The sequence below is a fragment of the Corythoichthys intestinalis genome, chromosome 20, assembly GCF_030265065.1.
Source record: "Corythoichthys intestinalis isolate RoL2023-P3 chromosome 20, ASM3026506v1, whole genome shotgun sequence".
NCBI classification, from domain to species: Eukaryota; Metazoa; Chordata; class Actinopteri; order Syngnathiformes; family Syngnathidae; genus Corythoichthys; species Corythoichthys intestinalis.
The window spans coordinates 4,514,305-4,542,027 of record NC_080414.1 but is presented as its reverse complement, the minus strand read 5'-3'; the positions used below and the strand labels follow the sequence as shown (position 1 = coordinate 4,542,027).

The window sequence follows — 27,723 nt, the reverse complement described above, 5'->3', positions numbered from 1 at the left end:
AGTGAACCATCACATTTAATATTTTGTTGCCCACCTTTGGCAGCAAAAACTTCAACCAGACGCTTCCCGTAGCTGCGGATCTGTCTGGCACACCGATCAGTACTAATCTTGGCCTATTCTTCTCCACAAAACTGCTGTAGGTCAGTCCGATTACTGGGATGTCTGGCATGAATCACTGTCTTTAGGTCATGCCACAGCATCTCAAAGTCTGGACCTTGACTTGGCCACTACCGAACGTTTGTTTTGCTCTTCTGAAACCATTCTGAAGTTTATTTACGTCCGTGTTTTCCATCATGGTCTTGTTGCAGCATCCATCCACTTTTTAGCTTCAAATGTCTAACAGACGGCCTCAGATTTTCTTGCAAAACATCCTGATAAAATTTTGAATTCATTCTTCCATTAATCATGTCAAGTTGACCAGGTCCTGAGGTAGCAAAACAGCCCCATATCAGGATTTTCCCTCCACCATGCTTCACGGTTGGGATGAGGTGTTCCATTTTTCCTCCACACATGACGTTGTGTGTTACTCCCAAACAATTCAACTTTGGTTTTTATCAGTCCACAAAATATTTTGCCACAACTTCTGTGGAGTGTCCAAGTGCCTTATTGTGAACATTAAACGAGCAACAATGTTTTTTTAGACAGCAGTGGCTTCCTCCGTGGAGTCCTCCCATGAACACCATTCTTGGCCATAGTTTTACATATAGTTGGTGTGTGCACAGATATTGGACTGTGCCAGTAATTTCTGTAACTCTTTAGCAGACACTAGAAGGAATTCACCCCCGGCCAAGCCGTGGAAACAGCGACAGCCGAACGAAATGGTGTTCCGCTGGCACCGCTCCCACAAGTCGACCAGGAGGGGCCAAAATCCTGCGCGTTCACTCTGGTGTTAACCCCTTGTACGGACTCCATTTTGAACGGTTCAAAGAAGGCTCACCGAAAACAGGTCTACATTTTATTTGTCAACAATAGTCAAAAGCAAGGCAAAACAGACGACGGAGAGACAATGCTAGATCCAGGGTCGGCAAAACAACGGCTACATAGAAATATTCCCGAGAAGCGACAGTTGTTATATTATTGTTCAGTCCTTAGGAAAGCTGTGGTGGAGTGGGCCGGGCCGATGGCGTGGCTGGGTGTTGTCTTGGGATCATCCCTCTGTGGCAGGTTGGGGCGGTCAAGTTTGTGCGTCATCCTTCGTGGCTGGGACGTGGCTGCCAACCGATGCAGGTCTTGACGTCCAAGGCGCCCACGCTATCAAGGTGTTGGTAGGGAAGGAGCGTCCTGACCCCTACCAGAGCACTGATAACGCTTTTGTCTCCGTCTATCAGGCAAGGGCTGATAAGCTAGTCCACTTTACTGTATCAAAGGGCCTGGAGCTTGTTTCTTTAAACTATAGTTAAATGCTTTGCTATAATGAATGTGTTAGACTAATGCAAGCAATTATATGGTGTGTGCGAGAAAGGTAGCTATTCACTTCACACTTTAGGGTTCTTTTATAGCTCTATGAGTATTATGCGCTGAACTCTTGGCGTCATCTTTGGTGGGCGGCTCCTCGGGAGAGAAGAAACAGTGCAAAACTCTCTCCATTTGTAGATCACTTCTCTGACTGTCGATTGATGAACATCCAGACTATTAGAGATGGTTTTGTATCCTTTCCCAGCTTTATACAAATCAACTATCCTTGATCTCAGGTCTTCAGAAAGCTTTTTTGACCGAGCCATGATGCATATCAGACAATGCTTCTCATCAAGACATTTCTTATCAGGTGTGTGTTTTATAGTGGACAGGGCAGCTTTAAACCACTCATCAGTGATTGGGCACAAACCTGACTTAAATTGTTTGGTAAACATTGGTTTTAATTGCTCTCTAAGTCTTGTTAGGCAGAAGGTTAATTTATTTATTTTTCCCCCTTCTGTCATTGTTTGTCATTCAATATGAAAACCTATAAATGTTTGGGTGGTTTTAGTTAAAGCAGACACTGTATTTTCATCTGTGTGATTTTGACAAAGATTAGATCACATTTGATGGTGATTTTATGCAGAAATGTGAGAAATTCCAAAAGGTTTAGATACTTTTTCATACCACTGTGTGTTCTTGCTGTGGCTGCGTGTGTTTCTGTTCTCCTCCCACATGCCCAAATCCTGACTTGACGGTCCAAATTCTCTGTAGGTGTGATTGCCAGTGCGAAAGGTTGGTACAGTATCGTGAAAAACTGAACATACACATTAAATTGGAACTGGGCTCTTCGACCAGCTGAATGTGTTGATGGATAAATTACTTACTCCTGGAGTGTAGACGTGTTTATTACACCATAATCCATCCATGTCTTCCTCGCTGAAAAGGAAAATGTGCTTTATCACTTCAGGCATGCTTTCTAGCCCCCAAGAGTCAACCATCACCTTATTATTTTTTTAAACAATTGTTTTCTATCCCCTTTGTATTTCCTCTGCATTTCTAACTTTGTAAACTTGTCAGATACTGAGCTCCATTTTTATCACGGTGCAATGCTTAGACTTTTTTTTTTTTTTGCCTGATATTTAATTAGTGAATTGAGGAAAGTTCACTTCTGCTTAGTTATTGTGTGAGATTCGTTTGATCCTTTTTCATTGATATACCTTTGTTTTTTGTATTTTTTTTTTTGTTGCATCTTTTAAAACCACAGTTCTACTTTAACCTCTTTTGGTCTGAAGTCCAAACTGTCAGCAGTGCTGTAGAGCAGTGGTCCCCAACCACAGGGACGGGGACCTGTACCAGTCCGTGGCGCATTTTACAGTACTAAATAATTAGTTAATGACCATAAATCTGGCCTGTGCCTCTTGACATATGACTAATCTGAGTAGAGATTTGTGTACGCCCTCTAGTGGTTGGCCGCCATTACTGTGGTGTTTGCACACCTATGTATAGCAGCCCAGCGTCAGGCAATGTAAACAGTAACATTAGCACCACACCTCAGCAATGGCGGACGGGGTACTTCTGGTCGTTTTGCTCAGATTAGTAAATAGATATAATAATACAACTGGATAAGTAATCGTCATTGAAATCCATTGGAGCTAGCACCTAGCATGTATTTTTTTAGGGCAGTCAAACGATTAAAATGTTTAATCGAGTTAATCACAGCTTAAAAATTGAATAATTGTACTTTATTGCAATTCAAACCATCTGTAAAATATGCCATATTTTTCTGTAAATTATTGTTGGAATGGAAAGATAAGACACAAGACGGACATAAACATTCAACATACTGTACATAAATACTGTATTTGTTTATTACAACAATAAATCCACAAGATGGCATTAACATTATTAACATTCTTTCTGTGAAAAGGATCCACGGATAGAAAGACTTGTAATTCTTAAAAGATAAATGTGAGTACAAGTTATACTAATTTTATATTAAAACCGCTCTGTATGTTTTCGTTTTAATAAAATTTGTAATAAAAAAATAAACTAATAGCTCGCCATTGTGGAAGGTAGTGATTGAAATACACCACACGGTGTCAAGGACGAGTTTTAAATTAATTGGAGATCTAGCCAAGTTTTTCTAGTGCGTTTTGCCCTTCGACTGACGCCGTACTTTCCAGGTTCATTGTACCTTACGTTCATTTGAGTGTTGACTTCACAACGTACGAAACCTCTGATAGTTTGTATATTGTGACTAAATATTGCCATCTAGTGTATTTGTTGAGCTAAACGAAATGTTTAAATAGAGTTTGACCAAAGTCTGAGTATCATTTTGCATAGCTATTTAAATTTGGAATGCCAGTTCTCTTTGCATTGAGCACTTTTCTTTTTGTGAACATAATTATATTTTTTAGAGATGTAAGAGAATATATTTTTTTGTTGTGCTTTCAGTAAATCATACTGTAGTGACTTAACTGTTCCACCCAAATGCATGATGGGAAGTTGGGCAACTATGACTCTCAGTGGTGGCTGCAAATGGCATATCTTCTCTGCATTGTGTTCAATACAGGGTGGTAGGAAAAATATCATCTCCTGTCATGCATGCTTCCCCACGTCGCTCGCCACAATAAATATAGTTGTTGTGGAAGAGATGTCAAAGCTTATGCTAACAAATAGCGCGGCCCCAATGAATGCCTGTGTCCACTCCACTAGTTTGTCTCTGCCTCTTAGCTCTCAATATACATAAAACGGCGCCATTGTAGTCTGTTTGCGGCAATGCATGAGTGGGTCGTTCCGCGCATGCGCTATATGCGTTAAATATTTAAACGTGATTAATTAAAAAATATTATTCCCGCCCATTAACATGATGAATTTGACAGCCCAAATTTTTTATATCTATGTGCGCTTCACCTCGATAATGATGTAGACGCATCAGATTTGTTCCTGGAAATAAGCCCACACGCTAGCGAAGATGACTGAAAAAGAGACAGTCGACAACCCCGCCGCCGTGTGACATTATCCGGGGTAGTTTTGTGTGATTTTTCGATTCGAAAGCCGAGAAAAAAGACTTTGAAACATCACTCGGTTCGGGTTAGCATGTCAGCTAGTTGTCGCGCCTACTGGTTTGTTTATGCTCTCCAAAGCCTGGGCAGGGAAATGACAAAAGCCAGAACAATAAAGGTGGCATAAAATATAGTTTGGGAGGTGCAAGCAGTGGACAGGTTAGACTATAATGGAGTAATTTTACTATATCGTACTGAATGAATGCATTTTTAATATTTCATATTCCATTTAGCACAAGACTTTTATTTGTCATGACCATACCATTTATTTAGCAATTGGAGAAAAATATTTGGATTAAAAGAATATCCTGTAAAAATATGGGAGTAGAGAGACTGAAATGACATTTTGCGTCTCTCTTCATTGCATTTTCCTCGTTTTGAATAATTCCACCCCAATGGCCTGAATTCTAAATCAGATGAAACCATGAACCCGCCGACATCATCCTCCTGTTGGGATGCTAAAGGTAGGCGTGGCTAAACGGCAGATTCAAAGACTAATTTCTCGTCATCTACGCTTTGCCAAATTGTGGTATATAGTCGAATCGTCTCAAAATATGATTCTAATTCACATAATAATGCTATTTAAGACTTTTTTTTATCCTGTACGCACATTAATATCCGCATATGGCGTGACAGTGTAACTTGTATGTATTTTTCTCAATGTGACAGCTGTCAAGTTTCCTTGCAAATATTTGTTTAGTCTCGGGTTGAGGAAGAAGGCGAATTTGACGTCAACGATGAAATAGTCTTCACTTTGCAGGCATACTATTGTATGCGGATTCAGCTAATTTTGCGGTCTTATTCGTTTATTTTTCCTGTCATGCCATCCCAATGGGCTGCAGGGTTTTGTTGCTACACTAGAGTAAGTGGTGTGAGACTCTTGGGGTTTCCAAAAATTCCTGTTCTGTGGTGTTCCTAGCCAAGACTCCCCTCTACTTTGATTTTTATTGTTGTGATCCTTCCTGTTTCTGACATGTGGCATGAGTTCAACGTTGACTTGCTGGGTGTGGCAGACCTGGGAGTGCACCTGCAGCTCATCAGCAATCACCAATGCATTCAAGGAGCGGCCCAGGCAGCAAGCAGGTGACAGATGATTCTGCCTTTTACAAGTGGTACTTTGGTTGTCTAAGCCTTGATTTTTTTGTGGACAATTTATTTTTGAAGTGTTACTTTGTCTCTATTTTTGGCCATTTGGACACCCAGCCAGAAAAGCCCTCGAAGCCACAGCCATTGAACAAATCAACCTGCCAGCAGCTCAACATCTTTGATCAATAAAATCCCTTCACTCTACATCCGTTTCCTGGTTGCGCTTTGGTCCCCATTGGCTTCCTACCTTTCCATAACACTGTTCATCGTGAAGAATGGCCAAAACAAGTCCGGCAATCGAGGGACCATAGGACTGACGATAAGGTAAGATAAGTGTTTTATATTGTCAAATACAGGGATCATGGCACACGTTTTAATAAGGAGGTGACTTGCATTTTGTGGGTGACCATGCTTACCATCGGGAGTGCATGCCTTCGTCGACCAGGACGGGTGACAGGCCGCCCGACCGGTTTGTCCGCCGAGAATGAGTCATTTTCGGCGTTCATTCCCCTGCTGCGTCCTCTGCAACGAGCTAACATTGCCCTTGGTCCGGCGGGACTGCTTGCCGAGGCCGCAACAGGGGAATGACGAGCCGTCTTAGTACGCCGAAACTTGCTTGCCGCCGGAGGCTGGCCGATCGGTGAAGGCAATTGCTCCCGCCGCCGTGTGTGATAAGAGTCGGTGCAGTTTTGTATGATTTTTTTTGTGTGTGCGAAAGGCGAGGAAGAGACTTAGAAGAGCTGCTCTGTTCCTGTTAGAATGTAGCCTTGCTCTCACGCCTCCTCTTTTGTTTCCGCTCTTTCCTCTGTCTACGAGGCCGCAACAGGGAAATGACAAGAGCCGGACTCACTCCGGTGGCATATACCGTACTGGCCCAAATATAAGACGGTGTTTTTTTGCATTGAAATAAGACTGAAAAAGTGAGGGTCGTCTTATATTCGCGGTCTAGACATTATACCCATTCACGACATTAGATGGCACCAGATATCATTGAAGCGATGTTCTGTCATGACAGATCTCAGCTACTCTCAAGTTTAATCAGTTTGCATTCTTTTATTGCAATGTTTTTCCTGATTCGGATTTGTTTCAAGACTACAGTTACAGTTAGGCTTCACTTTGATGGTTAATGCAGTTATTGCAATTTTGTTGTTTTATCACAATAGATTGGTTTATTTACATTTCAAAAACCAGAAGCCATTCATTTACGAATGTGATTGCACTTAGTTTACATATTTAAATGTTCAGATATTAAGATTTGAATGAGGCAAAATAACATGCTTTTTCTCTCAAATATATTGTTATAATCATTTGTTTCAGATGTACTGTAATTTCTGTATAAAAATTCATTTGTGTTCAAAAAGTCTTTTTTTCAAACTTGAGTCTTGGGGAAAAAAGGGGGTCGTCTTATAATCAGGGCCATCTTATATTCGGGTCAATACGGTAATACCGTTTGGGAGGTTTCAGAAGTCAGCAGTTTTGACTGTTATGCAGTAATTTAGCCCTGTTATAATGAATACATGCATTTTTAATATTTCATATTCTCTTTAGCACAAGACTGTTATTTGTCATTATAATACAATTTATATAGCAGTCAGGGAATCTTATACAACAAATATTCTGTAATATCGGAGAAGAGAGATAAAAACAATGATGACATTTTGCAGTCTGCTGTAGTCATCAGCCTTGTGTTTGTTGTCTCTGTCGCCTTTTTCTCGTTCTGAATCTTCACTCCTCCTCAAAATACGACTCAAACATATATGGCTGTATGTCACATACTTCCACTGGATCGACAATATTGTTCGAAAAATCCACACTTGAACCACAATCACTGAAAAACGCTTCCCCTTCAATTGGGCTCAATGCTAAATACTTCACCTAGTGACGTCATCACCAAGATGGAGGCACTGGAGTGCTATGATGATAGGAGGAGCTAAACTGCAGCTTTAAAGACTAATTTCTCGTCATCTGCGCATTGCCAAATTATTTTATATTGTTGAATCATCTCAATGGATGATTTTAATTCAAATAATAATGCTATTTAAGATGTAATTTTTCATGTCGAATACACTTCAAATATAGAGTGGTATGAAAAAGTATCTGAGCATTTTGGAATTTCTCCCATTTCTGCATAAAATCAAAATCAAATTTGATCTGACCTTTGTCAAAATCACACAGATGAAAATACAGTGTAAGCTTTAACTAAAACCAGCCCAAAATTGATATCTACAAACAACATTTAGATAACAACTGTCGCTTCTCGGGGACATTTTGATGTATCCGTTGTTTTGCTGACCCTGAATCCAGCATTGCCTCTCAATCGTCTGTTTTTGCCTTGCTTTTTGACCATTGTTGAGGAATAAATTGTCAAACTGTTTTCGGTGAGCCTTTAAACCAGGGGTGTCCAAACTTTTTGCAAAGGGGGCCAGATTTGGCGTGGTAAAAATGTGGGGGGGCCGACCTTGGCTGACGTCCTTTACATAGATCAATATATTTAAGCAAAATTTAGCAAGCCATTCTGTGTGTCACATTTGCTTTATTATTTTTTTAAATTAATAATTTCAACAATCTCGCAACTAGCCTTTGTGGCATACTCGAATCTCGGGATGTTGCGAAATACTGCTGCTGTGAAATTGAACTAGCTTCAATTTATCGAGACGTATCTTCCCTGTAATCTTGTCGTACATGTCGGCGTGTCTTGTTTGGTAATATCGCCTCACATTGAACTCTTTAAAACCAGCAAATGAGGCAGACACAGTTGTTTTGTATTTTAGAGAAGAAATAGTCCAATTTCCACCTATCCTTGACGCGTCTGCCGTCTCAGTCAACTTTCTTTTTTTTTGTTGATTGTCGCCATTTTAGAAAATTGGGAGTAAAGGGTAAGTAAAATTACACGGGGTAATGTTGCTTAGAGTGCTGCTGCCTTTTAGTGGGTAAATGAGGAGCTGCATTTAGTGTGTAAGCTACTTTATATGCTGGTAGCAGTACTGCTGACCAATTTATTAAGTGTCAGGAAATAAAACACCCAGAGTATTCTATTCAAAACACAGTCACAAGGAGAAAAACCTCCCACCTCATCGGGGATAAAACCATTTGCAATCAGAAACCACTCGAGTCTCAAGGTTTTAACGTGCACACGGGGTTTCGGCAGATGCGAAGCTAGGCCTCGCTAAAGTCTTCCCACCTGTTGGAGCGCGCGCAGCCTTTTTATTTACAAAGTCATATGGTCAGAGGCATAGCAAAGGTCCCCGGGGCCCTAGGCAACAAGCAACATGGGGCCCTTCGAGCGTGTGCAAGTAAGGGGGACAGTTGGACTTGGAGCAATAGCATATTTAATAAAAGTATAACAACGCCTCGGTCTCATAGAGCGCTTTTTAGGACACTCAAATTGCCCGGCTTCTACTACATTGGACATAAAACTACAGTAACATAGTACACTCACTGCTGTCTTGCTTCCTTTTCTCCTCTTCAGTTTTTTTTTCTTTTGTTGCTTCCAGAAGGATAACTTCTCTTCATTTTGGATATACGCCAATTAAAAAAAAAGCCAAATCGCCGCTCACTCTCACTCTGAGTCACGTGGGGGGGGGGGTGTAGAGCAAGTGAAGGGGCCCCTTCAGGGAACTCCGACACAAGGCTTTCATTGGCACTGTCGTACAGTGTCGCTGCGACAGTGCAGTAAAGCTGCGTGTGCTAAATCTGTTGGCCCGTCTCGGGGCCCCTGCATGGCTGGGGGCCCTAGGCAATTGCCTGGTTTGCCTAATGGGACGCGACTCCTCTGCATATGGTCAGAAACATGTCATAACAGTGGGTATGTAGTGCGTGATAATTGGTTAGTTCAGAGTGAGCCAGCTCTAACTGCTTCTCCTTATTTGGTGTTCCTCAAAACTGGATGCTTACTGTGAAACAGAAGTGAAACTTATTACAGCTCGACTTTTCCACAGACCTTGGGAACTTAGCTATAGCTGGGACGAAAGGGAGTGAAGATTAGATAAGAGTCCACAGAAACTAGTCTCACAAAAAAGTCTCACATGCAAGCATATAGCTTCACAGCAGTTGATAATTGTGTTTTATAAGCATGAATAAAATATATTCGGTAACACTTTATAATAACTATCCGTTTTACTAGTTAATAGATCATTAGTAAAGTGTTGATAAATGATTTATTGTTGATTTGTGAAGTATTTGTTAACAGTTTGTTAAGCATTTACAGGGTGTTCTTAACCTGAAACACTGTTTGTGTAGAAACGTTTCAAGGTTTTGTGTGTAACATTTGGCATTTCTATCTTTTCAGGTGAAGAAATGACGTTTACTTCAAAAGAAAAGGCATTTTGATAAGGCATTTTGCAGGCAGCGCTCACGTTGCACATTTATGAAAATCTGCCATCGAAACCAACAAATATTTGTACTTTTCTTTGTATATTTAACCAATAAAACTTAATGACCTTCAACATAAAGTGTATATAGTTTTAAGATCCATCAACTAGCATGGGCATTAAGAATGGGGTCAACCATATTGGAACACCCTGTAAATGCTTAACAAACTGTTAACAAATACTTCACAAATCAACAATAAATCATTTATCAACAGTTTACCAATGATTTATTAACTATTAAAAAGGATAGTTATTATAAAGTGTTACCATATATTCTTTCACATTAAGTCTGTGTGCGGGCCAGACGTTATTCATTTTATGACAGAGGCTGGGGGCCGGATGAAATTTGTCCACGGTCCGCATTTGGCCCCCAGGCCGGACTTTGGATATGTCTGCTTTAAACTAGTCAACATGTAGTCTGTACAAAGGGTTAACACCGGAGTGGACGCGCGGGATTTGACTTAGCTGGGGCTGCGACAGCCGGACGCCTACTGGTTCGGCTGTTGCGATTCCAGCAGCTTGGCCTGGAGGCCAAATTACTTCAATACCACTGTAGTATGCATTTTCTTATACTATTCAAATTTGGTTCTTTGACCCAATCCAATTCATTAATGTAGACACTTATGCAACCATTCACTTTGCTCTTTGACTCATTCTCGCAATAACGTGCACGCACAATGCTGCATTCAACGCATGATCCCACCATGAAATCGATTCGTTGAGCATTGCAACCTAAAGTGAAAAATATATCAGGAGGATGGAGGAATTAGTGTGAACAAGTGGGGAATGATGTGAAGCTGGGGGTGGTCTATTTCTGTAGGAAATTCATATAATGTATTAAGCACTAAGCCAAGGCTTCTCTGCCGTGGGTGCCTTTTTTAGTCCCTTGTGCCTTTGGAACAATATGGGGTCATCCTGGCATAGACACTAAGCCCCTGAATCTCTCGCCATGTCCCTGGGTGCTTTTGTCTGCCTGCTGCTGAGGCAGCACCAATCCCTCCCCGGAAATGGAAGGATATTATAAAGTATTAAGAAAAAGTCCAAGTGGGAATTGGAAGAGATAAAAGTTGAAAGTTTACATCCAACGCTCCTTGCTATCTTAGATACTTTCCACCAAGTAAGGGATTAGTCAAATGAAGTCACAGATGTGGGTGTGTGTCATACTGTAATTCTGGTGGAAATCTTGACTTGTGAAACGCAGTTTTACGATGATTCCCATCAAGTTCACTGTGTTTAACCAGTTTTTATGAAGACCCTTTGGGAGTGCCTGTGAGAGTTTCGTATCGTCCGAAAATAAAAGCTGTTCAAGGGTAAAGAATAATCCAACAGCTTTGTATACACGGTTTAATACTCATATGATGTACATAGCAAGATTTCCCTATTGGGGTAATTCTAGCTGTGAATGAGTTAATCATTGAACTACCATTGTTGTTAATAATTGGTGTAGCATTAGCTTGAACAAGTAATCACACAAGCATTGACCTCAGATTTAACTAATCGGTGATTAGCTCAACTGTGTGTTTTATGTACTCACAGGATGAAAGATTTAATGAACTGAATAATCAACAGATCACACTCTAGCTGAACTTTTAGCTATAGAAAGACAGCAATGCTGACAGCACTCCTGTAACGAGTCACATGACATTTTGGAGCGGGTTGTTCCGATCATGTTGTTTTGCTCCCGATCCGATCCCGATCATTTTAGTTTGAGTATCTGCCGATCCCGATATTTTCCAATCCGATTGGAATTGAATCGGTAGCAAAAAAAAAAGCAATCATTCCCGATAATTTTTCCCGATCATATACATTTTGGCAATGCATTAAGAAAAAAATGAATATAACTCCGACAAATATATACATTCAACATACAGTACATAAGTACTGTATTTCTTTATTATGACAATAAATCCTCAAGATGGCATTTACATTATTAACATTCTTTCTGTCAGAGGGATCCACGGATAAAAAGACTTGTAATTCTTAAAGGATAAATGTAACTTGGATATTGTGACTAAATACTGCCATCCAGTGTATTTGTTGAGCTTTCAGTAAATGATACTGTAGCCATGCCCAAATGCATGATGGGAAGTGCAACCATGACTGTGCGTAGTGCTACCAGTTGATATATCTTTTCTGCGTTGGCAAATAACATAAGGTGTTAAGAATAAGGTCATTTACTACCTTTCTTCCCCACATTGCTTCCTACGATGTTTCTAATCGTAGGGAGAGGGATTGTAATGCTTTAGCCAATTAAATAAGGCTTCAAAGGCTGCCAAAATTCACTCTACTCATTTTATGCTGCCTTCTAGCTCTCTATTTAGATAAAATGGCACCATTACAGAATGAACGCGACAACGCGTGAGTGGGTCGTGCAGCGCCTGCATCAATTGCGTTAAATTTTATAACGTGATACATTTTTAAGAAAATTAATTACCGCCGTTATCGGGATAAATTTCATAACCCTACCTTAAGCCTACACTCTAAAGACTCTGGATGAGTGGAACATATTGTCGTTACATGTCTGTAACGTTAAATACAATTAGAAACGATTTAATTAAAAAAATATATACACTGTATATTTAAAAAAAGGCATGGCCGATATTTTTTTGCCGATTCCGATACTTTGAAAATGACGTGATCGGACCCGATCGATCGGGATGCCGACATCTCTAATTTTGGAGGCAAAATGACAAGCAGTACTGAATTTGGACATTTAGGGATGTGCGTAGTTTCTGTGGGGTGTACTCACTTTTGTTGCCAGGAGTTTAGATATTAATGGTTATATTTTGAGTTATTTTGAGGGGAAAATAAACTACTACTACCACTACTTTTCATTGTGTCAGTGTCATTTTGTCAGTATTGTCCCTTGAAAAGACATACTTAAATATCTGCAGAAATGTGAGGGGTGTACTCACTTTTGTGTTACACTGTAGGTTCTTTTGCACGTTTTCTCAGGGGCAAAACAAAAAGGAGGCGAATTCGCTCGCGTTCAATACATTTTCGTTTTAGTTTGAGTATCTGCCGATCCCGATATTTCCCGATCAGATTACTTTTTTTTTTTTTTTTTGCTCCCGATTCAATTCCAATCATTCCCGATAATTTTTCCCGATCATATACATTTTGGCAATGCATTAAGAAAAAAATGAATAAAACTCGGACGAATATATACATTCAACATACAGTACATAAGTACTGTATTTGTTTATTATGACAATAAATCCTCAAGATGGCATTTACCTTATTAACATTCTTTCTGTGAGAGGGATCCACGGATAGAAAGACTTGTAATTCTTAAAGGATAAATGTGACTTTGTATATTGTGACTAAATATTGCCACCTAGTGTATTTGTTGAGCTTTCAGTAAATGATACTCTAGCCATGCCCAAATGCATGATGGGAAGTGCAACCATGACTGTGCGTAGTGCTACCAATTGATATATCTTCTCTGCGTTGGGAAATAACATAGGGTGTTAAGAAAAAGATCAATTACTACATTGCTTCCCACATTATTTCTAATCGTAGGGAGAGGGACTGTAAGGCTTTAGCCAATTAAAAAAAGGCTCCAAAGGCTGCCAAAATTCACTCTACCCATTTTACGCTGCCTTTAAGCTCTCTATATAGGTAAAACGGCGCCATTACAGAATGAACTCGACAATGCGTGAGTGGGTCTTGCAGCGCATGCATTAATTGCGTTAAATATTTTAACGTAATACAATTTTTAAAAAATTAATTACCGCCATTATCGGGATAGATTTGATAACCCTACCATAAGCCTAAACTAAAGACTCTGGATGAGTGTAACATATTATGTCTGTAACGTTAAATACAATTAGAAAACGATTTATTTAAAAAAAAAAAAAATATATATATATATTAAAAAAAGGCATGTCCGATATTTTTATGCCGATTCCGATACTTTGAAAATGACGTTATTGGACCCGACTGATCGGGACATCTCTACTATTAACCCAAATAAATGAACAAATAAGCAACACTGGACAATGAGCCGTAGGATTCAAAATGAAGGAAAAAAGTACCGGCTTATCGTCCAAAAATTACAGTACTCTGTTTAAACGCTCTTTTGCATATTCACGTCGTTATAAGCAAATTTCTGTTGTTGTTAATCTGGTCAAACCAGTTGTTTTAGTTCATTTATTTATGAAGAAACTGCACAAATGCAACAAGATTTGAAGTACACACATCAGACACGAAAAGCCCCCACTCCTCCCAAAATATATTGCACCTGAAATTGGAATTGGGCCGTTAGACAAGCAGCCTAACATACTCGTGTAAAAGCCTCCTTTCCCAATTCCCTCTCTATCGAGATTCCCAATGTGACCACAAACCACCTGGCTTTGCCACTAAACGACAGAAGAGATTTATAACATCTGTCAAATCCAGCATTCTCTCACCAGGGATTCAGATCTTGTCCAAGCCCCAGGCATTACAAGGCTAGACCTCCTGTTGATGGCCCCTGCACTTGCAGTATAGAGCAATCAACTTTCCCTGTTCCTCCATGTCAACATAGTGCTGACAACAATATAAAGAATCCGACAGGAGTGCTACCTCCCACCTGCAGGCAATGATCGCACATTATATTCCAGTTTAGGACGCTGTAGTTAATAGATACTCAGCATTCTCTACCCTGCAGTGATCAGGCTATCAAGAATTCTGTGGCCTACTCACCCTTCCGGCTCCTTTGTGATGAAATGATCTTTTTGGGAGCTGCAAGCCAGCAAAATATAACTTCTTATCATCTATCATGACAACTTCTGGCTTTTCAATCCATTTTGCCACATTTGCACTTTCATGACAAAGTGAGCTAAGTTGGCCCCAAAAGTTGGAATTAACCGTTTAAGTACCCTTAAATGTCAAAATTGCTATTCAAAAAAAGTATCGTATTTCGTTTAATGATGGAGGATTCACATAGGCGGAGATTGACTTTTGGGGAAGGGGGGGGGGGTACAACATGGTGAGGACCCCGAAACGCAGTGTCGGCAATACAATTAACTTACAAGAATATTTATAATAGTAAGTTGACAATGAGTGTTTTTTTTGTTTCCCATCATTCTTGAGGGGAATTCTAAATCAGGTTGCTTAGGCAATACGTTTTGCCAAGATCGTCATCCACTGAATAGGGTACGACCGCCGGTGTCGTGCCATTGTAGTTACCCCAGTCAAAAATTATATCCCCTGGGCGAAGCCATATGGAGGTACATTTGTGTCTTTATTATTAAATCAAAAAAAAAGTTGCTTCAATCAAAATATATATTTTCAACCCCCCAAAAAAGTCACTTCAATCAAAAAAAGTGTTTGAATGCAAAAATAAATTAAAACTAAAAAAAAAAAAAAGCATATGAAAGCTATTTTTCTTAATTTTTTTTTTTTTTTTGATTGAAGCAACCTTTTTGATTGAAGTAATGTTGATTTGTGAATTGTGCCACATTTTAGTCTTTATTATTCAATAAAAAATGTGTTGCTTCAAAAAAAAAAAAAAAAAATCAAGAAGGATAATCTCTTCAATTAACAAAGAAAAATTTAAATCATAAAAAAAGTTTTTGAATGCAAAAAAAATATGAGATTGAAAAATTTGCATTGGAACACTTAATTTTTCATTAAAGTTGCCTTTGACTGAAGAAATCCTTTTTGTGTTTGGGCCATATTATTGGTTGGACATTTGTGTCTAAATCATTCAATCCCCCCAAAAACTTGCTTCAATCAAAGAAAAAAAATCATTTGAAAAATAAAATTGCCCTCCCGTAATTTATTATTTTTTTTGGAAAATTATATGCAAAGCAAATGACCGTCTAAGTTGCTAGTCACATGATCGTTTTGAAAAATAATTTTGACCCATTTAAAAATATTTTTTTTTGTTTCATTTCATTCAATTTTGTTGCAGTTTTATTGCTTTGCAACTTTTATGTGTATATATATATATGTATGTATGTGTGTGTGCGTATATATATTTATAGGAAAGACAATTACATGCAATGACACTTTTCAGCCACCAGAGGGGGCTTGGACCCTCCTTTAAAATCCGCTTATGACTGGATACACTGCCCTCTGGTGGCAGCGTTGGGTCTGGCTGGACTGTTGCCTTGTATGACTGAAATTGTCTCACATGAATAAAGGATAGCTGCGCTCTGGTTTGGCCCACGTAAGTCGGTAAGTTGTTTCAGCCAATATGTGTTTGTGTTTGCATTTTTAATTAAGTTGAGAGCTAGTTTGTAGAGTTATGTGTGAGCGATTTGCCATGTGAATTGTAAATACGTTAGCATTCATAGCATTTCAGCTAATGGACTTTTGTGAAGCAAATAAGGCTAATTTAATCTACTAAATTTACATATTGATCAAACTAGATGGACGTTTGAACACAAAGTGTTTTATTGTTAACATGAGTGTTGTTTTGAACATAAGTGTGCATATGTGTGTTAAAGCTTTACAAATTGTCAAAAGTGAAGGTTTCAAAAAGCACAATTGCCTTGTTTGCTGTCTGTCAAGCTGAACAACTTCACGTTGAGTGAGGACAGAATACGTCATATTAATAAGGTAAAAAAAAACAAAAAAACTGTGGGGTACAATAGGGTACTGTTTACGCGACTAAAAGGAAGACAGGAGACAAAATGGCGGAAGAGACTCCGGCGTCGTAAAGTCAAAATCACGTAAGTCGAGTACGTCGTAACCGAAGGACTCCCTGTATTTACAATTATTTTATAGGTCGATCTGAGGTCAACCAGCCCCACATTTTGATTCAAAATGGTGTCAATCATTTATGCTTCGTTTGTGCCGTAAAATTTTTTATTTGTTCTGCTATCGTTTTTGAGATATTAATTTCGAGTGATTTCACGCACCCATCTGCGGCGGAACAGAACTGAAAAGGTGCTATTCATTTGTGCTCGGTTTGTGCTGTAAAAAAATTGTTTGTGCTGCTATCAATTTATAGATATTGAGATATTAATTTTGAGTGATGACATCAATTGCAGCCCCTTTTCCACAGAAAACATCTTGAGTTACGACCTTGGGAACATAGCTGTAGCTGGTACGAGAGGGAGTAAAATCAGATAAGGCAGTCGACAGAAAGTCTTAAATCTTCAAAGAAATACATGTGGATACAGCCTCACAAATTAATAAACAGTTGTATCACAGCAGTTATGTGTTTTATAAGCATGAATAGAATATTCATTCACAGTCTGAAAATTACAGTAGATTTGCATCTGATGGGGGGCCAACTTCACGAAGGTAGTGAGCCACACCAATGCTTCATTCTCAACTATGTAGCATTCTCAACTAGAGATGTCCCGATCGATCGGATTGGGTCCGATCACATCATTTTCAAAGTATCAGAATCGGCAAAAAAATATCGGCCATGCCTTTTGGTAATATATATATATATATTTTAATGAATCGTTTTTTTTATTGTATTTAACGTTAGACATAATATATTACACTCATCCAGAGTCTTTAGTATAAGCTTAATGTAGGGTTATCAAAATATCCCATTAACGGCAGCAATTTATTAAAAAATGTGTCACATTAAAATATTTAACGCTATTAAAATGTCCGCTGCATGATCCTCTAACTCATTGTCGCGCTCAATCTGTAATGATACCGTCTTATCTTTATAGAGAGATGAAAGGCCGCACAACATGAGTAGAAAGAACTTTGGCAGCCTTTGAAGCCTTTCTTCAATTGGCTAATACTTTGCAATCTCTCTTCCTATGATTAGAAATATCATGGGAAGCAATGTGGGGTAGCAAGGTGGCAACAGATCTTTGACTTTACACCTTTAGTTGTTTCCCAAAGCAGAGAAAATATATCCACTGAGAGCACGACGCACAGTCATGGTTTTACTTCCCATCATGGTTCCACTCCCATCATGCATTGGGGCATGCCTGCAGTATCATTTACTGAAAGCTCAACAAATACACTAGATGGCAATATTTAGTTACAATACACAAAGTCACAAATCTTTCTATCCATAATGGTTTCACTTCCCATCATGCATTGGGGCATGCCTGCAATATCATTTACTGAAAGCTCAACAAATAGACTAGATGGCAATATTTAGTTACAATACGAAAAGTCACAAGTCTTTCTATCCGTGGATCCCTCTCACAGAAAGAATGTTAATAATGTAAATGCCATCTTGAGGATTTATTGTCATAATAAACAAATACAGTACTTATGCACTGTGTGTTGAATGTATATATTTGTCCGAGTTTTATTCATTTTTTTTCTTAATGCATTGCCAAAATGTATATGATCGGGAAAAATTATCGGTAATGATTGGAATTGAATCGGGAGCAAAAAAAAGCAATTGGATCGGGAAATATCGGGATCGGCAGGTACTCAAACTAAAACGATCGGGATTGGATCGGGAGCAAAAAAACATGATCGGAACAACCCTATTCTCAACATATCACCTTATGACCACAGACATGTCTCACATGACAGGTTCTGTCAAATGGAGAGAAAGCTGCAGGACGACGCCATTTCCCAAATGTGAGCCTGGATTACGTTAAGAACTTCCTGTCAAAAGTCTAAAGTAAAAACTATGCACACTTGAGGCGCAATGTGTCATTGCCAATGCCAACTATGAGAAATGAGTGAAACAAGAGAAGGCATTCACATCCGTCCCCGTCTCGTCCTATTTCTAAGATGACAGAGAAAATGCTAACGCAGCCGCCACCTCCAACTGAACTGCAGATATAATATTTTCTATTTTCGGTTGTCCATCAAGCAATGACAGGCGCATTTTTTTAAATTTTTTTTTACACTGCCTATTTTGTCTTCTTGGTGTCCATAATTAAGGATTTTAAAATGAAACACCTTCCCTCAGGCTTGAAGGGAAATCCAGCCTCAATTGGAAAAACTGTTTATTGTATTGCTTGACTGAAAGTAAGAACGACCATGAAGCAGAACGATCACTGCTGCTATAATGCACCCACTGAACTAAGAGGTGAAGCTCTTGATTTACCACTCCATCTAGATTCCCGCCCACACCGATGCTCACAATCTTTGGGTCGTGACCGGAAAGACAATATAAAGATAGTGCAAGTGGTTGAAATTAGCTTCTAATGTAGGGTGTCCAGGTTCACTCTTGGAGAGAGAGGAATCAGTTCTAGGAGAAGAGTTGCAACTCCTCCACATTGAAAGGCTCCAGCTGCGGTTGCTCGGGCATTAATGTTGTCATTTGGGGATGTCAAACTGGGAGGGGACCCTTAAGGCAGACCTCCAACATCTTGGAGGGATTACGGTATGTCTTACAGCTGACCTTTAACTCCACAGTATCCTCCCCATTTAGAAGTAGGAAACAGGTAAAGACAGTCTGGGGCCGATGCCGCCTTGACATGGATAATCAAAATTTATTGTAGGGCCAGTGTTGGGAAAGTCCCTTTTCTACATGAACTAATTAGGGCCCGAGCACCAACATGGTGCGAAGGCCCTATTGTTCTGCAAAGGATTATTATTATTCTTTCTTCATGGCAAATGAAAATTGCCAATTTGGAGGTCTTAACATGCTCAAAAACTCACCAAAATTTGCACACACATTAGTCTTTGCGAAAATTTCGATAATTTGGCAACGTTATGAAAGAATGTCACAAAACGGCTCAGTGGCGCCCCCTGGAATTAAAAAAAAGGCCTCTCCATTTAGGTTTTTTCAAGGTAGAGCGATGAGAGATGAGATTTGGGAAGTCGATACCTTGTGTGAAAATGATTCAAAAAGTCTCTTACAGCCATATTTGAAACCCAAGAGGAAATTGGGTATTTCTGATTGAATATTGAAAAACATGCCATTTTTGTCGAAAACCAGGGTGCACGTTTCTGACCATTGCGCCGAGGCAGTTAGTTGGATCCTCCTCAAAATTGGTGAGACTCTTCATGAGACATATGAGATGTTAAGTAATCAAAATGGTGTTTTCATTCACAGGCCTGACTTGGGCGGAGTACCAAAGTCGGGCTTATTTGGGGATTAGGGTTAGGGCTTCTTCAGGGCAAATGAAAATGGCCAATTTGAAGTTCTGAACATGCTTAAAAACTCAACAAAATTTGCACATATCAAAATGGTGAGTTTTTATTCACAGGCCTGACCTGTGCGTGGTACCAAAGTTGGGCGTTTTTTGGTGTTTAGGGTTAGGGCTTCTTCATGGCAAATGAAATGAACCACTTATTATTATTATTATTATTATTATTATTAGGTGGTTGTTATTACTTTTTCATGGCAAATGAAATTTGAAGGTCTTACTATATTAAAAAAAAACAAAAAAACACCGAAAAGAAATTGGAGGAATCGATAACGAAGCATTGAATGATCAAATTGGATTAAAAAAACTTAAATCCAAATAGATATGTTTACACGTGGTAACAGAAAATACACCGGAAATATTTATTTGAAAAGCATAATAAACATATTTAACAGACATTTAGCTTACACATATAGTGTATTATTTCTTGCTTTTTTGACATTACATCGAATAGTAAGCCAAATGTATTTAGCATCCCTAAAAAAATCACCGAAAAGAAATTGGAGAAATCGATACGTTCCCCGAGGGCGCGTTGTCCTGCTCGCAGGGCTAGTTATCTATTGTTTTCACAGATTTTTGTACTATTTCAAATGTTTGTAGTGTTACCGCTGTACCTTATCATGGTTTTATCATGGTCTACATATGGAGTAACTTTTGTACACAAACAAACAATGCACAAATGGACATGGAAATACATGTTAGCGAATTAGCTAATTAGCTTAGCGCTCGGCGCTAACTGTTAACATTTCAAAAACAACAACAACAAAGGCTAAAAAGTACATGAAGGTTCGTGCACTTACCTCTTATAGACCCTACCCACGTGACGTCACAACTCCTGACAAATAACCACAATTAAGATCATTGCTAGGCTAATCGCCGACAACATACACGTATGTATGTAGGGAGAGTGCTATCGCTAAACCATATAAACATTAAAAGCCTTAACTCCATTGACAAACGACATGAAATACATTAGACTTGACAGTGGATGTTAGCAATAACAAAAGATTTTGAATTGAAAATTTCGTAACTCACCTTTCCAAGCACAAGATAGATTCCTGCCGAATTTTCGTGGACGAGGACCTGTTTCACCCAACCAGCAACGAAGTATTTATAAGCCTCCAAGCTCTTGAAGTTTTTCAAATTTTCGTGAGAATAGGCTGATTTTGTGTGGACAAGATAATTGTAGATATCAGCGTAGCAGATGTCAGGCAGACAGGGCGAAGACAGTGGGTCGAAAAACATCGATTTGGGCATCAAATATGGATCTGGCGACTGTATAGAACGAAGCTTTTCCACATAACGCCTTTTATGCAACACATCCAGTGAGTTTACGGCATCAGAAAGCACCGGGTCTTCCATGAAATGCATTTTAAATTCCTCGATCAATTGAAACCAATGCTAATACAGAGACAAAATGACGGACAAGTGGGCGGAACCATACAGCGAGCACGTGGTTTTGTGACGTCGGTGGGTAGGGTCTATAGACGCACACGGGTCTTAGCAACACACTCAAGACATTTTCAATATACATGACTTGAAACTACTGCTGGACAACTGAAAGACAAGGAGCAACAAACTCCCTCTCTCGCTCTAAAAAATAACTTTCGCACAGAAGTGCGACCGCCGGGTGCCTGCCTGTCTCATACACAAATTTATATTCCAGTCTTTTGAAAAGGAGTAAATCTCTTGCTTAGTGACCGGCAGCATCCATGCATCTGTTAAAGGTGTCTGGGCGGCAGTTGTGTCTTGAATCGCATTCCACTCCGAGCGGCTGTCATAAAGTTATTAGGGAAAATCATTGTTTTTGAGCATTTATGAATTGTAATCGAATCGTCACGTGTCGAATCGTGATGCATCGAATAATCGTTTAGTATTTTTATATTTTTTATGTTTTTGGCGCTCCCTTGGCACGGCAATAGTACTTGTATTAATGGTTTATATTGTGTTATGAATCCACTAGATCAGGGGTCGCCATCTGCCGGGCCGCGGACCGGTACCGGTCCGTGACGCATTTGCTACCGGGCCGCATAAAAATAATAATTTGATAAGGACCGCATTTTGGCTGAATTAACCCTGTGCCCCTGCTTAACACACCAATATCCCTGTCTACTCTAGATATAATACTACGGGATAGATTAGAATGTCGTCATAGAAATCCATTGATTGGACAGCTAGTAGTACATCTTGTTTGTGTATATAATATATCTATGTGCACTTGTCCTCAATGATAACATATTGCTAGGCCGCGGGCGCATCACATTTGTTCCCGGAAATAATTAGCCCCCACACGAGCTACGATGCCTGGAAAACGGACGTCTTTGGAGGTATTTTTATGGCGAAAAGGGCACCTGATGAGCTACAACCTTGAAGACCCACAAACTGCAAAGGAGTGGATTAGTGACCCGTTTGTGAATAAACCGAGTGATTCGAGCATGTCTGTGCAAAAGGAAGATCAATTTGTAGAGATCGCAAATGACGGCGACCTTATTAAACGTACATTTGAGACAACAACTCTACCGAGGTTCTGGATTAGTTATTCTGGAATATCCTGACATCGCTACAAGAGCATTGAAAACCTTACTACGATTTCCAACATCGTATCTTTGTGAAGCGGGCTTCTTAATTAATGTTTAAAGACAAGGCAAAGTCGTTAACGGTGAGAGCGGTGTGCAGTTGTTGTGTGCAGCTTACATGGCAGGATGTATCTAAGGGGGACCTTTTCTACAAGTCCTTCAATGATCAAACGTAAGTTAATATTCCTTTCTTTCAAGAAAGTTTGTAGTGTTTACTTTGGAATCGCTGCATTTGCGCATTTTGTGGCTATGTTTAACGTTGCGCGCATGCGCAGAACTGCATCGTTGCAATTTTTGATGGGTTGCAAAATTTTTCAGAACACCGGTCCGTGAAAAAAAAGACCCAAACAACACCGGTCCGCGGTTCAAAAAAGGTTGGGGACCCCTGCACTAGATGGAGTAGCGCTCAAGTGAATGTCATGCCATGATTGACCAATATTGATCGCACATCGGATTACAAAGCGCACTGTATGCTTTTCAGAAAATTGAAGGACTTTAGGTGTGCCTTATAGTGCAGAAAATACGGTAAAAGTTGTGCATTGTTGAAATGTGACATTTCTGACAGGAAAAAAGCCTGCTCATGCCTTCCAAACAACTATGCTCAGGCCCTTCCTAACATACTCATGGTTATTCTATATTAAAGAGCCTAATTATCCTGCAGCTACCCTCCTGAGAAACTCACCTTAAAATGGACTTAATGACACCACAGGTGGCTTGTTTCCACCTTCAACAGACATCATTCAACGTACTTGTTAGTAAATCAGCTTCCACATTTTTTACATGCACAATCAAGTTAATGAACCACATAATTAAGACATTAAAATGAAAATGTATTAAGTACCCTATGGCCTTGTTTGCTATTTCAAGTTTATTCCTTTTGATATAATATTAGCCTAAAAAATCTGAGCCGTTTTTATTGGCCAAGGAAACACGTGAAATTTGTCCCTGGTAGTTAGAGCCACTTTTGTATCACAACAAACAACCCTCTAGAACAAAAAGTACATTAAGGTCACATAAGCACAATGAAACGTTTAGCAAAACAGAGTCACTAGCTAAAACTAATACATGAATACTGCACAAGATATACATGGATTAGAATAATCATCCCCTCATAAATACAGGCCCTTGAGATAATGTCCTGTGCAAAGACACACACCCACAAACACACAGGGATTGAATTTCTTCCCTGTGTAGTGATAATTACTGTGGGCAGTAGTGTAGCACAGTTTAGCAGAGGGAGGCAGAAATGTGATGTGGCCTGCAGTGTTACCTGGCATTCATTCCTCTCAATAGAGCTTATGGAGACATTAGGCAGAAGTCATTAACTACAGCAGAGACAAGGAGAGATGAGGACACAACCAACACACTCATTGAGCTATAAAGGTAGTGGAGCGTGGGGGCTGTTTCATCCGGTGGTGTTGCTGTATGTGTGTGCGTGTGTGTCTTGGCTGTCAACTCGTACAGTAACAGTTGGAATATTGATGCAGGACAGACTGTCATAAAGTTGGGACTTTATATATAGTAACTGACCCAAATACTTGGTGCACACACCTGCACAAGTCAATGTGATTGAATTCAGGATGTGTAATGAAGATGATCATTCGCAGTTGTGTTCCCTTGTGTAGCTCAATATTCCAACCAATAGATTGGACACGTCTCATTTAAATGCAGCCCAGTTACACAGTGCTAGTGCTACAGAGACATACCAAATAACAACATAAACAAGTAGTTCCCAGGTTATGAACGTGTTCCGTTCTTACACTGGTGACATAAACCGAATTTCCGCATAAATCGTAATTACCGTATTTGCCCGAATATAAGACTGTGTTTTTTGCATTGAAATAAGACTGAAAAAGTGGGGGTCGTCTTATATTCGCGGTCTAGACATTATACCCATTCACGACGCTAGATGGCGCCAAATATCATTGAAGCGATGTTCTGTCATGACAGATCTCAGCTACTCTCAAGTTTAACCAGTTTGCATTATTTTATTGTAGGGCTGTCAAAATTATCCCGCTAACGGGCGGTAATTATTTTTTAAAATTAATCACGTTAAAATATTTGACTCAATTAACGCACATGCCCGCTCAAACATTAAAATGACAGTGAAATGTGTACTTGTTGGGTTTTTCGGAGTTATGTCGCCCTCTGCTGGCGTTGGTTGCGACTGATTTTATAGGATTCAGCACCCATGAGCATTGTGTAAGTAATTATTGGCATCAACAATGGCGGGCTACTAGTTTATTTTCACGAAAAGAAAAGTGCTCAATGCGAAGAGAACTGGCATTCCAAATCAAAATAGCTATGCAAAATAATACTCAGACTTTGGTCAAACTCTATTCAAACATTTCGTTTAGCTCAACAAATACACTAGATGGCAATATTTAGTCACAATATACAAACTATCAGAGGTTTCGTCCGTTGTGAAGTCAACACTCAAATGAACGTAAGGTACAATGAACCTGGAAACTACGGCGTCAGTCGAGGGGCAAAACGCACTAGAAAAACTTGGCTAGATCGCCAATTAATTTAAAACTCGTCCTTGACACCTTGTGGTGTATTTCAATCACTACCTTCCACAATGGCGAGCTATTAGTTTATTTTTTTATTGAAAATTTTACAAATCTTATTAAAACAAAAACATTAAGAGGGGTTTCAATATAAAATTTCTATAACTTGTACTAACATTTCTTTTAAGAACTACAAGTCTTTCTATCCATCGCTTTAACAGAATGTTAATGTTAATGCCATCTTGTTGATTTGTCATAATAAAAAAATACAGTACTTATGTACCGTATGTTGAATGTATATATCCATCTTGTGTCTCATCTTTCCATTCAAACAATAATTTACAGAAAAATATGGCATATTTTATAGATGGTTTGAATTGCGATTAATTGCGATTAATTAATTTTTAAGCTATAATTAACTCTATTAAAAATTTTAATCGTTTGACACCCCTATTTTATTGCAATGTTTTTCCTTATTCAGATTTGTTTCAAGACTACAGTTAGTTAGACTTCACTTTGATGGTTAACGCAGTTATTGCAATATTGTTGTTTTATCACAATAAATTGGTTTATTTAAATTTCAAAAACCAGAAGCCACTCATTACGAATGTGATTGCACTTTAGTTTACATATTCAAATGTTCGGATATTAAGATTTGAATGAGGCAAAATCACATGCGTTTTCTCTCAAATATGTCGTTATAATCATTTGTTTCAGATGTACTGTAATTATTTTCTGTATAAAAATGAATTTTGTGTTCAAAAAGTCTTTTTTTTTTTTTTTTTTTTTTTTTTTTCCCCCAAACTTGAGTCTTGAAAAAGATGGGGTTGTCTAATAATCAGGGCCGTCTTATATTCGGGCCAATACGGTAACGATTTTAGTACTCGGAAAATAACGATTGAAAAACTCCAAAAGTATTGTATTTTGTTTAATAATGGAGGATACACTGCCCTCTGGTGACAGTGTTGGGTCTGGCTGGACTGCTGCCTTATGACTGAGAAGCAGACTCTAGTCTGATATGGGAAAAGGACAGATGCGCTCTGGTTTGGCCCACATAAGGCTGTAAGTTGTTTTAGCTAATACACTGCTGGCGAAAAGTTTTGGCACTCCAGCAATTCTGTCAGATAATGCTCAATTTCTCCCAGAAAATGATTGCAATTAAAAATGCTTTGGTACTAATATCTTCATTTATTTTGCTGATAATGAAAAAACACAAAAGAGATTTTTTTTTTTTTTTTTTTTAAATCATATTTTAAACAAAACTCACAAAGTATTGGCGCCATTTGAAAAATCATGTGATGCTTCTCTAATTTGTGTAATTAACAGTACCTGTTACTTACATGTGGCACATAACAGGTGGTGGAAATCCCTAAATCACACGTGCAGCTAGTTAAAATGGATTAAAGTTGACTCAACCTCTGCCCAGTGTCCTTGTGTGTCCCACATTGAGCATGGAGAAAAGAAAGAAGACCAAAGAACTGTCTGAAGACCTGAGAAGCAAAATTGTGAGGAAGCATGGGGAATCGCAAGGCTACAAGTCCATCTCAAAAGACCTGAATGTTCCTGTGTCTACCATGCGCAGTGTCATCAATAAGTGTAAAGCCCACGGCACTGTGGCTAACCTCCCTAGATGTGGACGGAAAAGAAAAATTGACGAGGGATTTCAACGAAAGATTGTGCGGATAGTGGATAACGAACCTCGACTAACATCCAAACAAGTCCAAGCTGTCCTGCAGTCCAAGGGTACAACAGTGTCAACCCGTACTATCCGTCAGCGTCTGAATGAAAATGGATTCTAGGGTAGGATACCCAGACCTAAAAAAGCCAGGCTGGTGTTTGCCAAAACTTACCTGAGAAAACCAAAAACGTTTTGGAAGAATGTTCTCTAGTCAGATGAGACAAAAGTAGAGCTTTTTGGGAAAAGGCATCAACATAGTTTACAGGGGGAAAAAAACGACGCCTTCAAAGAAAAGAACACTGTCCCCACAGTCAAACATGGCGGAGGTTCCCTGATGTTTTGGGGTTGCTTTGCTGCCTCTGGCACTGGACTGCTTGACCTTGTGCATGGCATTATGAAGTCGGAAGACTACCAACAAATTTTGCAGCATAATTTAGGGCCCAGTGTGAGAAAGCTGGGTCTCCCTCAGAGGCCGTGGGTCTTCCAGCAGAACAGTGACCCAAAACACACTTCAAAAAGCCCAGGAATATGGTTTGAGAGAAAGCACTGGAGACTTGTAAAGTGGCCATCAATGAGTCCAGACATGAATACCAAAGGACACCTGTGGACAGATCTGAAAATGGCAGTTTTAGAAGGCACCCTTCAAATCTGAGACCTGGAGCAGTTGGCCAAAGAATGGTCTAAAATTTCAGCAGAGCATTGTAAGAAACTCATTGATGGATACCGGAAGTGGTTGTTCGTAGTTATTTTGTCTAAAGGTTGTGCTACCAAGTATTACGCTGAGGCTGCTATTTAAGTTGGCAATGAGTGTTTTATGTCTCCCATCATTCTTGTGGGGAATTCTAAGTCAGGGTGCTTAGGCAATACTTTTCGCCAAGATTGTCATTGAATATGGTAGGCCGCTGGTGTCGTGCCAATGTAGTTACCCCGGTCAAAAATTGTATCCCCTGGGCGGAGCCATATGGAGGTAGATTTGTGTCTTTAGTATTCATTAAAAAAAAAAATTGTTTCAATA

General features: G+C 39.3%; 1 protein-coding gene across 1 annotated transcript in view; it reads left to right on the top strand.

Annotated features, from left to right (window-relative positions):
• The first annotated feature begins 5,578 nt into the window (after positions 1-5,578).
• cntnap2a (contactin associated protein 2a) overlaps positions 5,579-27,723 on the top strand; it is a 674,074-nt gene continuing 651,929 nt past the window's right edge. Inside the window, exon 1 of the mRNA XM_057824376.1 lies at positions 5,579-5,873. The gene's annotated coding sequence lies outside the window, so the exon portion shown is untranslated. The remainder of the gene's footprint in view (positions 5,874-27,723) is intronic.